The sequence below is a fragment of the Dromaius novaehollandiae genome, chromosome 2, assembly GCF_036370855.1.
Source record: "Dromaius novaehollandiae isolate bDroNov1 chromosome 2, bDroNov1.hap1, whole genome shotgun sequence".
NCBI lineage: Eukaryota > Metazoa > Chordata > Aves > Casuariiformes > Dromaiidae > Dromaius > Dromaius novaehollandiae.
Window position 1 is genome coordinate 64,885,941 of NC_088099.1, and position 22,225 is coordinate 64,908,165.

Here is a 22,225-nt window from a genome sequence, read left to right on the forward strand (position 1 = left end):
AGGAACATTAAAGTTTAGAAATAAAACACAGGATGTACTGATGCTATAGAAGGCAGTCCCTTTAATGTAAGGCAAAAGGCCCAAAAGTCAGGATAGCAAAGATAATTTCATGTTTATGGTTAGCTTCAAATGCCAAGAGCAAACTTGGTTCTAAGGCCAAAGCCAAAGACCACACTAGACAGGCATCTGCTACCAATTTTAATGCAAAATACAGTAAGACACCTTTCCTCCCTCTTACCCCCAAAAGCATCTTACTTGCAAATTTTTTAAAGGTTTCTCAATAGGAAGAGGAGATAAGGAACTAAAAGAAAAATGGTCCTTAAGAGATGTTGTTATGTTTCTGTTTATAAGAAAAAAGCAGCAGTAAGTCATCAGTCTCCAATCAATCTCCAAGCTGACTATACTCAGCAACCGCTAATAGAAAGTATTTTAGGAAAACTGTTAACAAACAGTAATAAGCTGCTAGAACAGAAAGAATTCAGCCCAGATTTCTTAAGGAAATAAAATATAAAGTGGCCAAACTATTAATTGTACCCCATACTTAAATTGGTCTGGCCATAGTGTGGAAGATGGTAAGCTCAGATCTGTCTTCAGAAGTGGGTTCAAGGAAATCCCAGGGAACTGCAAATCAGTAAGTGATTTTATGTCAGAAGAACTCGTAAAAACTAAACACAGAATAAAATAATACAGACATTGATAAATATGATATCACAAGGAAGAATCAATACAGTTTTTGTATAAGTCACGATGCAAATCTGCTCGAGTTTTGTGATATAGTCACATGCAGACAGGTGGTCTACTTCATACAGCTTAATTAAAAGAACACACATACATTTTGACAATATCCCTAACTAAAGACTCTTAAAAGGACCTCGCCTCCCACAGTTTACAGAATTGGTTTCCCCCCTTAGCTGCCACCTGAAGGGTGAGAATTCAGGAGCGGGAAAACGCAGTGAGGTTTCTCCATAGAAGGAATCTCACAAGAACCACTGCTTTGGCCACTCTTCAGTGTATTCACAAGCAATCTGAAACAGGATGAACAGTGAGATGATAGGAAATTTCCTGGCAATATAACGTACTCACAGTCGTCAGAGCTAGAACTTTAAGCAAAAGCACAGTGGAATGATAGCACGATCCTGCGCAAATGGGCAGTCACGAGGGCATCTCAAATTTAATTCCCTGAAACACAAATCATTGCGCAAAAGGAGAAATAATCCTATCTGTGCAGAGTAAAGTCTCAGGAGTCTGAAATCTTGTTTGAAAGCACCAGCTAAACACTCAGCAAAAAAAAGCAAACTACGTCACATAATACGGCATTAAGAATTAAGGAATTGCTGCAAGCAAAGCAGAAATCATGACAGAAATTAAACTCAGGGCACACCCACTTCTTGAATACTGTGTGCTGTTATGACATTAACAGGGTATATTAGAAAAAGTACAGAGAAGAAACAAGTAAGAAGCTAATAGACCTGGATTATTATTATTATTACTATTTTTTTAAACTCAGAGCTCCATCCCCACTCCCACCCCTCCAAAAAAAGACATCTGAGGGGGAACCCGACACACATCTAGTCAGTCATGAGTGATATGGAAAAAGTGCGTAGAGAATGACTATTCCCTCTCAAAAGGGGAAGCAGTAAGTAACAGTTTTAAAATGTGTAAGAAATAGGTAAGAAACACGATCTGTGAAAATCATTTCCTTGAAATGCTCTGGTCATCAAAAAATATTACTGCATTAAAATAATAATTTAGGCTAATTACTGGAAAAAGCCCATGAAGGAATAGCAGATACAGTAATGGAGATACATACTCCAGTTCAGAGAAATGCTGCACAGATCACCGTAAAGTAAAGTGCCTAAAACAGGGGAAAACTCAAACTGCCTGCCCAAGCAACTGCTACCGGCTGCCCCAGAGACGCACAAAACTATTCCTGGTTAACCTATGGTCTGACCCGCTACAGCTATTCATATCAAGAGAAACAGCCAAAAGTATGCTCACTCTTACGCAGATTATCGACCATTCTCAAGAGCTTTCCCAAAGGAGCTCAATACCAACTCCAGTTTCAAATAAACCAAGAGAGAGAGAAAGGATTTTGAGGTCACCCAGCAGGCTCAAAGCACAGACACAAGCCAAATGCAGGTTTCTGACCCACAAACTCGGGAATTCGAGACATGGCTAAACCCAGCTGCCCACCCCAGCATCCCTCAGCCCGAGGTCACTTCCCCAGACAGAGAGCAAAGAACGGAGGGCTACTCGCTCCTCAGCTTGAATTATTAATGTAGCACATTCACCTAAACTAAGTGGCAATTCAAATTAACACTTTTTTTTATTTAATATTCCCACCTGTGAATTATGGGCACTAAGACATCAATCTAACCTCAACCATGAACGAGAGCTGGAGGGGCAGCCACCCCACAGAGGGCAAGTAGCAGCACCACCAGCACCAGCACTCTCCGTCCTCTAGCAAATGCCACATCAAGTGAACCGATTTGCACCTTTAACAACACAGACACAGCACAGACTTAAAGCTACAGTTGCTAGGCATCCTCCATATAACGTTTACTTTTCACAGCAAGTCTTGCAGGCTGCTGCAGTATGCAGAAGGTGGAATATAAGTAGCTTGCGAGTTACATGCATAAAACCTGGCTCTCTAGGATACAAAACAAACTGCTTCCCTAGCGTGCCTCTCCCACTGCTTGCATGGGAATTTACTACAACCAAGATGCAACATGCTTCAGCATGGAATATGAGGGTGCTGCTTTCAAAACCGGCATCTAGGAAGACTCTGCCTTGGCACTTCAGGCAAGGACAAGAGCAAATAGAAATCCAAGATTTTAAAGCATGTCACACTTTCTGCACAAATCCAATAAAATCCTCCTGAAACCACAACATACAATAAATCCAACACAATACTAAAAGTTTTTAAGAGTCCACAGTTGAACAAGGACTTGAACTCCTCTTCCATCAGCTTTCTATTTTGAATAAAATGGAAAGCTGCTTTCAAAGTAGTATGAGAGTCATAACACCAAAAAGACTCTGGCTTTTTCGTGTACTCAAAATAGCATGCCAGAAAGACGTCAACAAAAAGAGAAATTTCAGATGCACTTAGCTTTCATCTCGAGCATCAGCACAATTCTTCTCAACATTTGCATACAGCTACCTAAAATGTTCCCTCATCTACACCCCCTTTTTGATGAGCAGCAGAGATCCAGGACCAAAGGCAGCTGTTCACTTTGAAGCACTCCAAGACTAGAGGATTCGGATGCTGGAGCACGCACATTCCCCACCAACGCCCCATGCCCCCTGCGCACAATGAAATTCAGATTCCTTGAATTTGCTTCACTGAAATCTGACTGATCTAATAAAAGATGGCAGTAAGCAGCATCACCAAAACCAAAACCACTAGAGAGAAATTACTGAAGTGTAAAGTAATGTTTTGTTTCAGATGCTTAAAGCGTGCAAGAGCTATTTGCATTGTTCTTGACATAGGAAAGCAAGCAACAGCAGCCTATTTCAGTAACTGTACTCCCTTCTCCTCTGTCACTAGTAGGCAAAGCAGGGGAAGAGTTGCCTTCTCCAAACTAGCCCCTCTGCTCCTTGTTTGCCCAGATTCACATTCAGCACTTCCTCTCATTGCCCTTCCGCAGGGAACCTCAGCAAAGCCTGCGAGCTGCAAGGCTGAGGGCATTTTGCTGCTTCTCTCATCTTCCACACCCTGCCTTCTAGGAATTTCCCAGGTCACTGCTGCCGGATTAAAAGCTGTAATGCTATTAAACACTGCAATATCGAAACCTGAAGTAAAGCACACAAAGTCTCTTTTAAGAAGTGTTTTTTTTTTAACCTCTGCAAAATGCATCTAAGGGGCACAGTGAGAGAGCAGTGTCAAAACTGGCAACTTTGCAAGCAAAACAGTAGAGTTTACTTGCACATTGCTGTCTGCCTACTACTTTAGATTACTGATTGTAGAGCAACAAGTTATTCTCTCCCTAATTGGGTCCCAGTCTAAAATAGTCCTGTTATTTTTAGTATAGTACTTAAGTATCTGAACTGTGGCCTCTACTGCAAAAGCTGGCATGTGTCCCTGGCCATACCAGAAATTCCGATATTAAACAAGAACACACATGCCACATATCTAAGCCAACTTTTGTTCTTCTTCGTTGTCTTTAGTGGATGACTTTAAAGACTTAAAACACTAACAGCAAGCCAAAAATGGCACAGGCTTATGTGCTCTAATGCTGCTGTTAGAGCAAAGAGCATTTTAAGCCTCTCTACCAGCTACTGTGTGACAGCAGAATCAACATGCTAAGAAAAGAGCAGGGTTTTTTTCTGGATAACATTGATTAGTTTAAAAAGAGGCAGTCAAATTTCTCTTAGCAGGATGTAATATTATGCATTAATTACAACATCATCTGTTAGGAGGAACTGCATCTATTCTAAAAAGTCATTTTGTGGAAAACGAGAAAATACTTCTTCTTTCTGAGGATTTACGGCATTTTCCTGCAGCTCTAGTATGAAAGAGAGACTAGCTGAACAGAAACTGTTGTGTTTCAGAATCATCTCCGTACTGGAAATACAGCTTTTGAGCCCCGTTATCCATTGCAATACAGATGCCATTTGCAGCTGGTGGTCTGCTCTAAAAAGACAGTCATCATACTAGCCAATTCCTCTGCAATTCTAGTTTACATCCTTTCAAAAGGAAAGGGAACAAACAAGTCAGATCCGATGTATAACTATCTATGGAATGAATTGAAAGTTAAGTTTCTTGTGTAGCTAATGGAGGCAGCAGTTGAAGGAGAAATGCTTCAAAAAGAAGAATCAAAATATTTTGTGCAAAAGAACATCTTTAAGTCAGGAAGTCATGCTGCCACATGAGAACTTACTTTCAGTAACGAGTGGTCCAATTTTCAGCTGCCTGGTAGTCCAATAATTTATAGAGGCATAGACAGATATACGCTGCCAGCAAATCAAAATGTGATTCTTTCACTTCTGTTTCGCTTGTTATGAGGCTGTACAAGTTATGAGATACTAGAAAAAAGTGAAATCTAAAATGTGTCTTGTGACTTACCCCTCTTCCGCTCCCTTTCCCACCACACAGACACTATTGATAAATTTAAACTAGTGAAAGAAACAAAAGGCCTGTGTCAATTGCTTTTTAAATTATTCATCTTTACAGAGAGGATTATGTAAACAGCATTTAACAAACAATATGCTACTGTGGAAGAAATGAGAGATGATCAAAGTAAAGGTTTTGCGCATTTCTAAGTCTGCCTTCCCACCTTCCTCTCCAAAGGGGTGACAGCATTCCTGCAATAAGCTAATCTGGGGCATGAAGAGCAGAGCAGAATGTGAAATAACCAGAGACTGCTCCAACAAAATCTCTGTGAGCTTACTGCCTCTTACCTGGTGCTTTCATTGTAAGCGCATTTTTGCTAGACAAGGAAGAACAAATCTCCACAAGGAATTTACTTTGTACTTTTATCATGTATTTTGGAGAAAGGAAGCCAACTCTACGCAAGAGCTTTTGGGACAAGCTCCTAACCTGGAGGGGAAGACTGTGAGCCAACAGAAATCTGTTGGCCTCCTACCAGCAGACCATGTGTTCTTGAAACTGTACATTCCTTTCAGAAGGAGTTCTCATTTTGTGAGCAGTGTGATCATTTTTCACCATCTCCACTCTATAAACATCCCCTTATCCAACATATTTCTAGAACTGGCTATGACACAGGACGAAACCTCCAGTTTATCATTATGATTATCTAGCCATCTGGGGTTCCTCCGTATATTTAAGTACTTTCTATTTTAAATGATTCTGTGTCTCAGACAGCAGCAGAACAACCACATATAAAACCTTCTACAGCTTCTGAAATACAACTGAGCTGATCACAGACACCAGCTCAGCTGTTCTCAAAACCAAATTCTATGAAAGCAGCTGAGGTGAAGATTCAACCTTTCAGTATTTGCCCATTAACCATTTCAGTGGGGTGATGACTGCTGAATGAACTTGCCTTTGTATTTGAAAAGAGCCTCCTGACACTGAATGTTTGCTCTCTCGTCTCTGGGTTTTAACGGGCTTCCAGTTAATCCTCAGATCTGAGATGTTTAAATTTTGCTCTTACCCATATATGATCAAAAGCAAGCAACAATTAGTTCTTCTCCCTCACTAGCTGCACAGTTCAAGCAAAGTCCATCCACGTGCAGTACAATGCAGCACTGAAAAGAGCAAGAGCAATAGCCTGAAGACATAATTATTGAAATACCCAAATAAATGAAGATGAATCAGGAGACATCAAAAAACCTCATTCTTGTAAGTCCACAGCTGTAAAATAATGATCAAGGGAAAGGTCAGTCCACTCACCACATTCTCAAGAAAGCCGTGGGTAACAAGAAAGCCGTGGGTAACAAGAAAGCCGTGGGTAACAAGAAAGCCGTGGGTAACAAGAAAGCCGTGGGTAACAAGAAAGCCGTGGGTAACAAGAAAGCCGTGGGTAACAAGAAAGCCGTGGGTAACAAGAAAGCCGTGGGTAACAAGAAAGCCGTGGGTAACAAGAAAGCCGTGGGTAACAAGAAAGCCGTGGGTAACAAGAAAGCCGAGAATTTCATTGCGTTTTTCCAATCAGTCTTTACAAAAAAAATTAACACTGGTTATGATGGTATGGTTTTTAAATATATATAAAAAATATAAAAGGAAATCACAGAATGGGCACTAGTTAGATAAATCAACATTCCCAGATCAGCTGGTTTTGATGAAATTCATTCAGGAACACATTGGTCAGTTTGGAGGGTTTTTTTTTTTTTAAGCTTCAAACGATTAGCAGTTATTTCTGAGAGTTCATAGAGGATTGACAAGGTAACAGAGGCTGGGGAAAGGCAAATAGTGATATCTTAAGAAGGTGGGAGGGGAGAGAAGAACCTGGGAATGATAGCTGTTGCTTATTTGCACATGGATTGCAGTTAAACCCATCTGTTAGCACCTAGAAGAAAATAAGAGATCAGAATCAACCTATTGTTCGTGGATAAGCCAGGTCAACCTAATTCAGTTTCCTACTATGGCAGGATAATATATTTTGAGGACAGAAAACAGTAGACACTGAATCTTGACAACAGCAAAACCATGTCAAAAGATTCAAACCACATTCTCATGAGTAAGCTAAGAAAACTTTGCCTTACAGCAAACAACAAAAACAATCATCTTATGGTAGGTTTAAAAATGATCGGATAACTCTATTTATCAATTACAGTCAAAAAATGGAAAGACTCACTGAACAGCCTGACATACTCAATAACCTCTGTAGAAAGTGACACCTGAGAGACTTGGGGAAGCTACTAACTTGGAAGAATCTGGCAGCTTGCTGGAAAGCTGAATTCAAAGCAAGTTTAACAAACTGGAGATTTCTCTGTTGAGAAAGAGACAGATACTATATAGGAATGTATTTAAAGAAACATGCAAGAATGGTGAAGTAACAGTTTTCTACTCATAGCTGATAAAGCTTCCATCTTGATATTGTATCCAGTTTTCAGCAAGTTTCAGAAAAGATCTATTGGAAAGGCTCCAAGAGAAAGCAGTAAGAACATCACAGGATTAGAAAAACATGACCTCTGGAAAAAAAGAGAAAAAAGAAAAGCTTAACTGAAAGAAGAGAAAGAGTGAGGGTCACGGTGATATTAAAAGCCTGCTGCAAGGAGAGAGGGAAGAGCCTGTTCTCCATGCCCATGAGCTTCAGGACAAGAAACAAGAAGGTTAAAAAAGCAACAAAGACAACTCAGGAAAACATGATTGGGTGGAGGGCAAGGAGGTGTGGTGTGAGGGCCTTGGGGAAAGAGGAAAAGCAAACATCAAATCAAAATTGCTAAAAGGAAAAAAAAACAGTGAGTCAACAGACAGACTGTCTGGGAGGATGCAGAGTTGCCCCATCATCATCACCATACTGCTGTCAGAAATCACAACTATATGCTTCAGCTTTTCATTGACTAGTTGACCTCTCTAAAGTCTCTTCTCCAGATCTAGAACCGTGTGGTAACAGAAATAAGCTTAACACTGCTGTGTTATGCGGCCTCCCTTTCTTATAAGGACGGACATTGTCTGATAAGGGAATGCCAGCTAAAGCATAAGGACTGAGAAACATGTTTTCAGGCACATGCCATGTATAATTTTCAGCACTGAAATGCCTTGAAAAAAACTCACCATTTTGCAAACCTTATATGTAGAAATATCTTTTTAAAAAAAAGTCTAACAAAGGTACTTACCCCTGTTGACACAAGGATCCAGCTATGTCCCAATGCTGCACATAAACCCAAACTTGACAAGAGCCAAGACCCTGCAAGCGAGCAGCGCTGGGCATTTTGCTCAAGTCCCATTCTGGAGGACAAACAGCAGAAATACTGCTCTAATGGCTTGAACGTGGCTATATGCTTAACCTCAATCTATGAGCCATTGATCAAAATCACAAGGTTCACTGGCTGTCAGAGGTTTCTGAAGGACACAAAGAGTGGTGAAATGTCTTCTAGAAAAGTCTGGAAGAAAATCATCTTGGCTATTTCAGCACAATTAACTGGAGAAGTTAGTGCACCACTTTTTTTAATCATTCTGTAGCTTGACAGTAACACTTACTGTGTGTTAAGTATTGCTAGAGGTTAGAAAAAACTCTCACCCTTCACTGTTTTTTAAGGTAATTGTATCAAAGTGTGCCCCCAGCATATTCCAGACTATGTTTATATTTGTCCTCACACACCTAAAAGCTACTGAAATATTTGGGGGAATGAACTCTTGTGTGATTCAACAGAACTGCAGACATTATCATCATAATTCAGCCAATTCTTTCTTTCCAACCCCTCTCACTTCCCATCCTCCTCCAGTTTAGCCTCCACCATTTGCACCAATTAAAGTAGCCTGGGACATGCATTTTACAAGTCCTCCAAATACACTCCTTGTGGGTACAAGACTAAGTTTAGTCTGTAACCATGCACCTGGAAGTTATTTAAGCAAGCCCCAGGGTCTTAAGGGAAGCCTTGGGACTGCATTTGCTTTACACCATACAGTGTTGAAAATAAAGTCAATTTGCCATCTTTTGTCAGGTGTGCTACAGTTAGATGCTGATTCAGGGAGGGATACCTGCAAGTGTATTTCATGCAGTTTTTCTTAAATCTGTTGACTAGATGTGGCCTCTTGTTGTTCTAGGAAACAGGAATTACATGCAACTCTGACAGCAACAGCAAGGAGGATCAGAAATCTGAGCCTAGGTCTCAGTGCACAGGAGGGGCCCAGTGGGGATTTACCACATTAGCACCACTGCCCTTCCCTCATTATCAGAAAGGACTTTCCTCTCCCTGCTTTGCACCATTGCAACAGCAGATACTGCTGTCTTGGAGAACTGGGTTGACAGTCCATGAAGGTAAATTGCCAGTCACTCCTAGAGTGACAGTGCTGGGGGTAAAAAGTAGACATTTTAAGTCAAGATAGTCAAGTAGGCATTGCCATTTCATAGAGTTTAGACTTTCCACAGTTTGCATTCAAGCCAGCAGCATTTTTGCTTAGCCACCTCACTGTGTGGTAAACCCGGGAATTCTTGGCTGTCCAAATTGCCACCAGACCACAGGACATGGCAAATAAACATCTACTCAAAAGTGACACTTGTGGTTTAGACCAGGACTGAAGTCAGTCCAAGTTTCAGATGTGAATTAGCTACCTGTATCACAAGTGGGATGTTTACCACATATTGTGGTATAAACACTTGGCTCTTTCCGGCCCTTTTCTTCTTCCTAACACTTCCTCCACATTTGAAGAGGCAATAGTCATTGCAAAGAAGTTAATTTCCACAAACTGTGGCTGTGGAATAGAATATATACGAATCTCACAGGTCAAATATCTGCCCCCAAAACAGTAAGATCCCTCTTTCAGACCCACAGTAGCATCTCTAAAACTTGTGACCATTACTCTGAAATGGCAGTCAGTGCTAGGCATTTTCAGAGGGAGGGATAGCCATCCTGTGAGCTACGAGTCATCCCTTGCTCTTTCCCCATCCATCACATCATCTTCACCTGAGGAAGGGGAGAGAAAGAGCCTGATTTACTTTAGCCCTCCATCACACCAGAAATATCCACAGAACTGCGGAAAGCAAATTGATTCCTTTTCCTCTCACATAGCTGGCAAGTGGGTGCACTGGGAAAATCAAGTCAATTAAAAAAAATTTTAAGTAGTGTCAGTATTGCCGTTGTCCATGCTTTCTTTTCCAGGCTCTCACTGTGCATCTCAAATTCTCGCCTTTAAAGTAGTTCTCCCTCCCTTCTGCTGCTGTGAACACACACGTGAGCAGGGAGAGGTCACTTACAAGAAGTCAGTCAAATCCACAAAAGCAGATTAAAATGGTTTCTAATCTTTCTTTTACAGTAAGTGTCACAGTAACAAGGAAAAAAACATTTTAGTTGGTGCTTATTTGTGTTCAAATCCAGGGTAAGTTTACATTTTTTATTATATCTCATCTCTCTAAGTATCTGTTCAGTTTTTCTCCCCAACAACAAGATGGCTCAATCCTCTCTGGATGTAAAAATGCAAGGCGATTTTGCAGTGCTTTCTGGTGGAAGATGACATTATAATTCAAAGCTGTTGGGTCATTTTTTGTTGGGACATTTTTAGGATATAGCTAATTCAGGCTGCTCTGCCTTGGTTTATACAAATCAGGTTACTTTATTATCCAGACAAATCTTGCTATGTTGCTAAATCATCTTCACTGATTAAAAAAAAAACACAACACTCTGCAATCTAGGCTGCATTAAGGCAACAAGGATGTAAACAGACTCTTTAATAAAAGTGGTAGGAAATCATTAAGATTTAAGCTAGAGTACTTGATTAATTTTAAAACACTAACAGGTTTCTGAAGCAGCATCTCGGGTGAAAGTCAATTTTAATGCAATCCTCCTTTAAGCCATTGGTTTTCTTGGGATCTAATTCAAAGCAGTTGTGGTATCAGGTTGCATGAGTTACCTAGTTACAGCAGGACTTTCAAAAGAATCCAGGAAGACTGTAGGAAGGGAAAAACCAAAGTTCACTCCTCCAAACTCTTCAACTTTACACACGGTTAGAGTGCTGCACAACTGCCAAGATATTACAGAGCCTAATGGTCCCTCTGCCATAGCTCAAAACACTATAGCTCCCATTTCCACATTCTGACATGAAAGATGTATCTGTGCTTATCACACCCCCGAAGGGCTTCACATTAAGTCTCAGTGAAGTGTTCAATGAGAGCAGAGGATGCTGTAAAGAAACCCTACATGTTTTTAAGGGACTGCAGAAAGAATATGCCCCTCTCAGGCTCCATAAAAGGACTGTATAATGAATTACAGTCAGAGTACATATTCCACTTACTAATCTGATAAACTTCAACTGAAATCATACTGATGATGCGCTAATCCTAACTCACAGAAGGAAGTTTATTACTCTGACTACAAAAAGCAATATATGCTTTCCTTTCACCTCTTCCCCCGTCTTCCCACTTTCTTTGCTACATCAAGTGGTCAACTTTATCAACAGATTAGTTATAAAATCTACACCAACCTCCAGTGTGCCACTGAACTACTTCAGCACTCATTAAAGATCTTTCACAAGCAAGTCCCTATGGGGCAGATATTCCAGAAACTATCTCATGTAAATATATCTGCTACCATAAAACCTGCTTTGACATACAATGTCTGTACAGCACATAAATAAAATGCAAAACACAAGCGGCCAACTGGTCTTTCTGTAAGGTTCTCTCTTTCGATACACCTACTACCTTTTCAAGACACTATGAGACTGCCCAGATTCACTCAAAACTATTGCAGAAATGTTCTGTTTCACCTTCAAAAGAGATCAGTGCAGGAAGAGATTACTACTAATCCTTCAGATGTTCCCTCTTCTACTGCACAGCATTGGTGCTGACCATCAGCTTCAGCTCCCTGTATTTAGTAACTGCAGGGGGGCTTCTGACAGTTCTTGCCACAGAGACACATACCTCCAAACCCTGAGAGGGGAACAGGGCATTGGGCAGCAGAGAGGGAAGGGAGCATTGTCACAGGGAGGCTGGAAGCAGAATGGGGATATCGCTGCAGGATGAGCAGTACGAAGGCAGCCCTGGCCCAAAAAGAGGAGCAGAGGAAACTTCTTGTACAGCAAGCCAGGATTTAGAAGAGTTAGCAAGCTCCTGACATAAAGCATGCATTTCTTTGTTTGGCTTCACAGGGTTAAAACTCTGTATTTGGGATTAGAGAATATTCACACAGTTTGTGAAAAGATGTAAACTAAAACCAGCTATTGGATAAAAACACTCTTGTCCACACAGTGCAATGATTTATGGCTCAAACATAGGTTTAGGCAAAAATCCACTCTGACCAAGCAGCTTGGACAGAGATCCATACTCAAATACTGACTTTAGACAAGCTGCAGTAGCACAAAGGAAGGAAGCTTTAGTCCCCACACACTTTGGGGGAGGAGGTGGGAGGGAGAAGGAAAGGGAAGGGGACATCCCATAGATGATTCTCTCTGGCCAGACAAGTCCTCTCTGAATAGCTGCCAAAATCAGTACAGGTATGTCTGCTTGACTTCAGCCTTGTCAAGTGGGCTAGATTTGCTGCAAGAGCAGCACAGAAACCTGACATTTGTAAGCAACAAAGTTAACATGCCCATAAAATTACTTCTTTGTCATTCATTACCTCTCATCCTAATACCCAAAAGACCAAATATAGCTATGCAAAGTGATTGAAACATTATGAGTAAAGTTTGTTGTAAAACCTGCACTTCACTCAGCAGCTCATATAGAACATTCAAAGCAAAACACAGGGGATGGCAAGAACATTTAATACCTGTTTTGTAACCTTCTCTCAGAAAGATTTTGCAAAAGACAGAACCTCACTTTAGACCGAGGCAGACCCCTGTAGCGAAGACCCAAAACAGATCTCTTCCTCCCAGCATCCAAGATTTTATGCATAACACAGTTGATACTTAACCAGAAAGACTGAGGTAGTCAAGTAGCTCAACATTTTTGGTGCTAAACTATGGAAAAGGCCAAACAAAAGTGCTTCTGAAGAGAAACGGCCTTCACTGCTTTACAGTCAAAAACCTGAGAACCTGAATTCCAGGTCTTCATAAGCTCTGTGAGGCAAAACAGAGGAAAGGCATGGTCTGTTACCTCACACCAAAAATGATTCCACATTTATAAAGGAACAGATAAACCACACCTCTTGCTCACTTTTATCACAAGCAAGAATAGTAACTGAAATTACTTAAGAATCATCTCATTTACGTGTTTGCTTTGCAGGATTTTTTTTCCAAGTCTAAAGTGCATTAGCTTTAGCAAGGAGGAAGAACCTTAAGAAGTATCACAGAGAGCCCTTGAAGAATCAGAAGAGTTCATTGAATGAGATGTGTCCAACAGCTACTGAGACAATTTGCCAAGACACACAGGAGCAGGCAACTCTAATGCCTTTATTTGACTTTTGCTATGAAAATCCCTCTTCATCACAGCTGTGTAGCTGAACCAGCTTACAAGCAAATCCACAATAGTGAGACTCAAAAACAGCAGAGACATCCCAGGAAAAAAAGAAAACAAACAGACAAAACACATTTCAACCCATAACTGTCCTGAAACAAGAGTGTTTTACCACAGTGTTTCAGGGCAAGTCAATAAACTCTCCAGCATTTCCCATGGCTGTTCGTATGTATGCCAACCCTATTCTGCTTAATATTTTAATATGAATAATGATGAATTTATTACCACAGTTACTTCCCCGATTGTTCTGGTTTATGATGATCATATAACAAGATACAGCTACATGTTACTTACATAATTGTCAGAAATCGGGGAAGTGTTTTTCTTCTTTCTTTCTTTTTTAAATGTACAAGAGCAATAGTAACATTTTTGTTACGGCTGAGCTGCTCAGTAAAAAAAACCCACCTAGCACTGACACATTTGCTATTCATCTTAAGAAAACAACTCAACAACGCATGTCAATTTTCCAAAAAAGACGTGAATAAAGACACTGTCATTCAGATCCACATTTCAGGGCGGTATTCAGATCAGATTCAAGGCTAATCCAAGTTCTTTTCTCTAAATACACATACCCAGCATTGAAAATTGCCTCCCGTACATAACCATGGTATATGTCTGGCAACATATACCATGGTATGCGTCTCATGGTAGCGTCTGGAGATACTACGGAAAACCAGATCTAGCTCTTTTATACATGTTGGCTTGCTTGGAGCTGTGCAAGCCAACAAGCACACTGGCCAGTTTTCTCTCTGGTTAGAGAATCAGCCTTGAGCAGGTATAATGTATGACCAAGCTGGCACAAGGTAAGAGAGACGGATGCAGTGACAGAAATAGCATCTTCTTTTGGTAGCAGCAAGCTCTTAACATGGCTCACGCCTTTTCAGAAATGAAAGATTACCTCTTTTGCAGGTGAAAAACTTCAAGCTTTTCACATCTAGAGATTTCCATAATGGAAATTTATATGTCTGCGCTCTAAAAAAGGAAAAAGTAACTTGTATTGCTTCTGGCTGTATACTATGAAAGTCCACAGAGAACTGCCAAATTGACCTGATAGACGACTTTACAATCTGCAGAAATGTCAGCTTAGCACATCTAAAGTTTTAAATGAGACAGACCTTGTGAACAAACCTGGAAAGGGAGATTTAGACTATTGGACATAAAGGGCCTCAGAAATTCTCCGAGAAGAACATAAGCAGATCTAAAAGTCCAGCTGTTAAAGCACACAACTCCTTCATTCATTTTGCCTTCAAAATCACCCATTTTCAAGACATCTATCAGAAAATTTTTCCCCGTAATGGGAAGAGTGGAACCACTTGTGAGTAAACCATGGTAAATTATATGTTTACCAAAATTAGCTACAGCTAGGATTTGCAAGGCATCTTGCAATGCCATCTTCCTATCAAACACTGTATCAGCAGTGCTATTTTGCCAAGGACACAAAGGGGGAAGTTACCCGACTGCAACTCAACTAAGCATTGCAAGTGTTATCACAAACATGAACTCAGCCCGTCACACACAGCGTCAGCTGAAATATTCTTTCCAGCTACTCTGACTTTCCATGTGTGAACAACATAATCCGCCTTTGCTAGCAAGAAATTCCACAGAGATTTTTTTCTGACCTTTTGTGTTCAGCTCTAGAACAAAAGATGCACATTGAATGCAAACCAAGTTGAACAGCTGAACGTAAAACAACTCTTCACACACACTGGAAATGCTAGCAACCCAAATGGCATTTGCTCTGTTCTCCTACATCTCATCCCATGGCCTCCTCATTCAGTTCCCCTGAAGCCTTTTAGAAAACAACAGCAATATCTCTTTTGAAACATTAAATGTCATTACCCATAGACGTATAATATCCCAGTAGGCAAGAATATTAAAAACTATCAGTTCATGAAAATAAGATATGATCTGTGACATTCTTCTTTTCTGATCAGCTTCAGGGCATAACGATGGGCCATTTTGTTTGCTTTCCCGTTAAGAAACGACCTTCACTAAGAACCATCATTTTAAAACAAGGATTCAATCCAGGTGTCCAACAAGTAGAAAAAGAGAAACGGTAACTTTCAGCCTCAACTTTTTGTATTTTGAGATTCCTGGAATGAAATACTTTTATCACCATAGAAAATGAAAAATTCGACTCAGTGTTACAGCTGGTGAGCCCTCTTCTGAAAGTCACGTTAAAAACATACCTATTTCTGTATCTAGAGTGTACATCCTCATGGCGGATCTGCCTCCAGCATGAAATTTAGTGGCAAGTACATAAATACTTTGTCCTCACAGTTGAGCTGCACAGACACCCTTGGAAACTGTTTACTGCACTGCTTGCTGTGACAAAGCACAGGAACTGGAACACCACAGTTAAAGCTGGACAGGAAAAATAAAGCAACCTGACCCACAGAAAAAGGGTTTGCTGGCACCTGAGCCGTTGTTCTGCGAAATATCAAGGCTCGAATTCTGACATAATTCCCTGACATCTCAGGTGATGTCAGCACAAGCAGCTATTAGAATGAAGAATGATCACCCTTAAGACAGTAATTTGGGAAGAGTCAATGGCCTTGTAATACACATTTCCCCCTTAACGTTCTCCTAAATGGACTTTAATACTTTCAAGCCAGAAGGGAAAGCAGGCCTTTTAAGAAAGGCTTTGGCACAAGACTAAAATACCACAAGCTTCTGGATTTTTAGCTTTTCAGGCTTCTAGAAGTTTAATTCCACACTTGAGTTTTGATACAAGAACTATTCAGTCCTTTCTAAGGATGCTCAGAGACCAACACATAGACTTAACCCTTCCCCAGTCCTTCTCATACCCCTTCCAAATTTCGATGCTGGAGGAGAGAGTGTTCTTGTACCTGAGTCTGCACCTGGCAGTTTGGCTGAAGCTAACACTGGGGGGAGGAAGGAAAGAAGAAAGGAAAAAAAACCCACTCATTTTTATTTTGGCTCTCAAAAACCACTGGTCTGCTCCTTTCTAATACAAAACTATCTTGTCTTGCTGTTTTTCACTAAAATCAAGACCTGGGGAAAATTCTTCTACTAGTTTGTCCTCCAGAAAAGGATCTAAATCTCTGCTGCCAATTTGGAGATCTGAATCACACTACCAATGTATGAGGTATGCACAGAGACACAGGCTCCTTGCAACTTCCTGATCAAGGATATGTTTAAGTGTTAAATTATTCTATATGAAGAATATATAGGGTGAAAGAGATTTAGTAAGTATTTCAAGGATTCCCTTCCCCATGGTTTCACAACCAAACTAGCACCTGAAAATTACCTAGAAATAAAGTTAATCATCAAAAGAAAGAGGAGCTGCTGAAAACTTACTTTTTGCTACGAACCAATGAGAAAAGTTAAGGCAGGGCTGCTGCCACTTGACTAAGTCATCAGAAGCAGAGAATTTGGATTTGGGGCACTGAAAGAAGTTTCCAAGTGTTCATCAAGTGCTAATCTCTACTATGAAAAGAGTCTACAGACTTAGAGATTCCCCCTACTTGATTTTCTCACCAGGGATACGTAATGGCAGAATTAAAACAGTGTCATGGAGTATTATCCACCCTTACTTATCGGCAGCCTTCAGCAGCCACTGGCTCAGCTTCACAGCAGTCACTCTGGTTTCTCATGTGTATTTGTTGACATAAATTCTGTAACAATGAGATTGAAGGAAGCTTTTAACAACTTTGCTCTGAATTTACTTCGTCAATAAATGTAGAAATCCCTACTGCTGCTCTGTAACAGAGTTTCTTCCCACTCTGCTATAGGTTTATTCAAAGGGGATGGCATGGCATGGCAAACCTCTATGGTTTGCCTGCCAGGAAAGTCATTCCCTATTTTTGTCTTGTTGAGAACTAGTAGAAGCTGGCATTGATTGAGGCTGCAAAGAATCAGAGGCTGGTTTGCTAGTGGTTTAACCAAACATGTGTTTACAATTACCCCATTCATCATGACCTGCTTGTGTAAAACTGCCTTTTTGGAATTTGCCCATGTTCATTGGCTTTGGCCTCTGAAAAAGCTTAAACAGACTCAGAAATACATTGTCGGAACAGATCAGTGCTATTTGACTGTCCAGTAGTTCATATTCTAATGATAATGCAACTGCTGGGCATTAAGATCAACATATCTGCTCAGACTTGTTGCTGATGGTCAAAGGATGACAGCTTAACAGCAGGAGGGTAAGATAATGGGAAAGCCTCTTGCAGTCTTCCCCTGAAGCCCATCAAAAGAGCACAACAGAAATAAGACACCGCATTTCTTCTGCGGACATACAATAGTATAGGCCAGCAAGAACAGAACGCAGCCACTGTCAAGATGCTCCATGTAAACTCTTCTGCCACATTTGTCACTTCTGCACCCAAAGACTATAGCCCTGAAACATCTTTCAGAAAAACACTGCACCACATGATTAAGGCTTGCAACCCCCCCCCCCCCCTCATTCTCACTCTGGGGAAGAACAAGCAGAGTCTGTTCCACTACCTTCCTGCGGTAACGGGGCAATTTCTCACTGCTGATCCTTTCTCTAAAAAGAGGTCAACCCATTCTAGCAAATAACACTTATCCCATCATCACTGAACCAGCATTATCTCAAAGCCAACAGCCTTGAATGCTACAAAGGGCTCCAAGAAGAAAAAGAAGTGTTTCACCTCTTTCCAGCTACAGAGAGCTCATTTCCCTCACTATCACTGAAGCAGAGCTTCACGCCACATGCCTGGGTTATGCCAGATCTAGCAGAGCAATCTACAAACTTGATGCATCCTGTAACTTTACATCATAAAACTACACATTTTGCTCTCCCCCAAGTTATCTTTTGATTTCCAAAGATGCATGTTGATGACTTTGCAAAAGCAACTTCTCAAACATTCCTGAAAGGCTTCAGCAAGGAAGAGGGTCCCCCATACTAATTTTATTGTGCGTATTTATTGCTTGTATTGGTTGCAGTTAAACTTCTAGTTAATATTTGGCTAGCTGCTTTCAAATTAGTTAAGGATAGAAGAAAAAGATAACAGGAAAAAAAAACTCCTCATATTATTTAAAATCTGAGAAAGTTTCTTTTTCCCCTCTTTGGTTCTTCAGATGGAATAAGTGAGGTTTTTCCTCAATTTTGAGGTGTGTAGGCTTGGATTCCTAAATCTTTAAATTGACCTTCTTGGAGAAGCTCAGACGACTGGTTAGATATAAACAGTGCAAACCCACGCTGCTAGGAAGATCACTCATTCAGAACAACCAACCTTTGGGATGTCCAGGGTTCAGTTCTGCTGTTGCCATTCAGGACTGGTAATCTACATCTCCCCATGCAATCTACAGGTATCATTAAAAACCCTTCTGGCTTATAGCACAGAATTAATGTTGGGTTTTTGAAGAACTCACGTGATTCATCCTGTCTATACTTTTGTTCCTGACTCACCAGGATCAACACCTCACTCTCCAGTGAGAGTGCTTTCCAACAGGTTTTCAAATTCACCGGAGCCAGTGGAGTCATTGGTCTTTCCCATTGCAGAGGTCAGGAAAGACAGACACATTCACAAGGGCTCTACTCTAATGTAGGGCTTGAATTTGCAGTGACTTCAGTCCTGATAGCTGCATACATTTGGGCTGTGTGAACTGATCCCTCAGGGACTTGTGAAAGACCCTAGAAAATCAGAGGGAGATGAGTTTTCAGGCACATCAGTGTGGATGTGAATATCTCTTAAAGTTTCAGGATAACTTGGCAATGGTGGTGACTCACTTCATGAATCCTTCAGTCTTCCATGCCCCTGTGCATATCGTAAGTCCAAAAGCTGCTAGAAATCACAACCAAAAACACTTTAAGAGGAACATACCTCTATGAAAAATGTAATGCCTCTCTCTCACAAACATCAGATTGAAGAGACAGTGCCCAGTGGAATAAAACATGCCAGCAAAGGACTAGTAATATATATCTAACCATATCTCATAATTCCAGGCTATCCTGGTTGTTTCATCACTGATGAGATTAACATATGCAGACAGTATGTTTCAATGTGATCAACAATTTTCTGCTGCATTCATAGTGGAATCTGGTTTCCTTGGATAGTCCCCCCCCCAAATCTGAGATGCAACAGAGGAGCCCTACTGAGCTAATGGAAGAACTGCTGTCCAAAAAGCTCATCCATTTCAACAGATGGAATGGGAAAAAAGAAAGACCTGGCACTGGACAAGTTCAGAAGTGCAGCAGCTCAACAAGTACAAGCAAAGAAAGGCAATGATGTGACATCTGTTTACTTGAAATTAATTATGTTTCATAATAATCACTGGTTTGGGAGAAAAATAAAGAGAAATAATGCTACTTTGGCATGTCTGAGTTTAGGTTGCAAAATGATCTGACAAGGAGGCAGTGCAAGAATGGCAAACCAATAAAGAAAGTTCAAAGCTTATAAATGGGTTTCTTGGAAACCTCGTTCCTTGTAACACTGCCTACAATGCAGAGTTTCACCTTTTAGGAAAAGGATTTCCATTCCTAGACTTCCCAGGTGAAGAATCACAACTGTTAAATTTTGGACATGTCTCAGAGCATGTCCAGTTTCCAAGAAAAATAATGCTTATTTTAGCTTGCTTTCCTACAGAAGGAGGCTTATGCAATCACACTGTAGCCAACCCATTTGGCAAGCTGCACGCAAATTTGACGGAGGCAGTGGTCTCAGAACATTACACTCCTTCCTTTGTGAAAACACAAGACCAGGCGGGCACATGCAAGAAATGCCGCACTATGAACCTGCACCAATAGCCTGTAGTCAAGAAAATACTGGAGACAGAAATGGCTCAGTCAGAGCTCACAGCTTATTCAAAGGCAATTAATCAGGAGACAAATCCGAAGGAAAGCACGCTTCCTTAGTTCTGGCTCTCGCAGAACTACTGGCTTAAAATGAAGAAAAGTGTTTCACGCATCCCCACTAATACAGTAAACATAGAGATTTAGGATAAAAAGGTCAAGGAACTCAGGACTGCCACTGCCTGTTCACCTCCAGGACCTGCTCCTAAAAGTCTTGGCTTGAAAGTAGCTTGAGCAAATCTCACAAAGGCTTCCACAGTATGCTAGATAGAAACCATCAAGGTTCTTTTGCACCATAGTGATTGTCACAACCAGTGAAAGATCAAATACTTAAAGTGCATCCTAAAAACGGGTACTGTTAGAAGGCACTCCATCCCCCAAGACTCCCGCACTACCAGGTCTCTAAAGAAGTGCTTGTGTGCATTCTCCCCACATCCCATTTCCTGAGAAAGACCTCAGCTAGTCCAAGAAAAAAAAAAAAGCCTACAAATATGGCCTCGTTTAGCACTGTCACTGTAAACCTCTACACCCAACATGTATGGGAGCATGATGGAAGGGAGAAGAGAAGTGACAGCAAAGTCCTCCTCGGTGCGACACCACTCAGGAGCCCCCCGGCTCAGCGCACACAAGGGAACCGCCTGTGCCGCGCAGTCTAGAGGGACATCTGCTAGTTCGGCACTGTCAGAAAACAAACTCCCAGCACAGTATTTGCATGCTGCTGGCAGAAATGGCACATGACCGAACTACACCTTTCCTCTGCCAGCTGGGAACTCCCCGCATTGGAAGAATCCCTTTGCTAGAGAAATCCAGATACTTTTAGCCCATTTATATCCACAGTGCAGTTGAGAACATGACCAAAGATTTCTAAAAACCTTTGTGACAATTCTTGCTGCAGTCAGAGTCATTTAAGTACATGCAAGAAAGAGGGCTGCAAGTATTAGTTTTATTCATAGAATACATAGTATATTCTTGAACAGAACTGAAATGCAGAGGTCCATTTCACGTTCAGGCAGTGCTTTGGGACTACCTGACTAAAAAGAAAAAAATAGAAATGCATTACTGAAATACAGCCCCATCTGGATCCAAGGATGAAAGCCAACTCGCATAGCAGTAAGGGAGGGGATATTTTGATCAACAAAACCAAGGAAAACCAATGGAAGTACCACAAGATCTTTAATATGTAGCCAGGGCAAACAAGACCTACTTTACGAACAAATAAAGTGCAAGTGAAGAAAATAAATCAGAGCAGAACATGGTAAAATGATCACCGGAGGCAAGCATCAGGGTCTGCTGCTCTGTCAATTTACCTTCTGAAATAAGATTCCCAAACATTGCTCTTGAGGCTTTATCATTTGCTCTACATTGTGCAGATTTTTAAAGAGTTAGGGTTTTCTTTCTCTAAACCAGAACAGCCTTGGTATTAGCACATGACTGTACAAAGATAGCCAGAGGAACACAGTTCTTGAATAGCTCTCCCTCTTCTAGCCTGCTGCTAGCTAAGTCTTCTGCTCTACATGTCCCATGCACAGAGCATCCTGCTCACCCCCCCAAACGATCAGAAAGTGCAGCCAGACCTGTCATTTACTGTTTCAAGCACATTTTCTTTTTCCATTCAGGTTTTCTAATCTCCATACTTTTTTTTTTAAACCTGTCCTCATAACTCACTCCTTTTAATCCTAGGATTAGCCTTGTTGCCCTTCTTGGTACCTCTTCCAGTGCTGTAAGTACAACTAGTCTTCAGATACAGGAATAAATCAAGTCAAACTGTTAAGGCTTCATCACCATACAGCCTGCAAAATCTTTGTTAAAATGAGTAACTGCTCAGCACCTTCATGAGGCAACACAATTTCAGCTGCCCCTTAGCAGCATAATTTAACATGGTAGCTACGACCCTCGTATCCCACTCTCACCATGTTAAGTGCGGGTTGTT

General features: G+C 41.0%; 1 protein-coding gene across 3 annotated transcripts in view; it reads right to left on the reverse strand.

The window, feature by feature from the left end:
- The window catches only part of GRB10 (growth factor receptor bound protein 10), a 156,167-nt gene that overhangs the window by 131,654 nt on the left and 2,288 nt on the right, over positions 1-22,225 (reverse strand). Inside the window, exon 1 of one of the 3 annotated variants that reach the window (XM_026102300.2) lies at positions 8,245-8,266. The exons of the other annotated variants lie outside the window; for them this stretch is intronic. The gene's annotated coding sequence lies outside the window, so the exon portion shown is untranslated. Of the gene's footprint in view, positions 1-8,244; positions 8,267-22,225 lie in introns of those variants that run through there. 3 annotated transcript variants of the gene reach the window in all.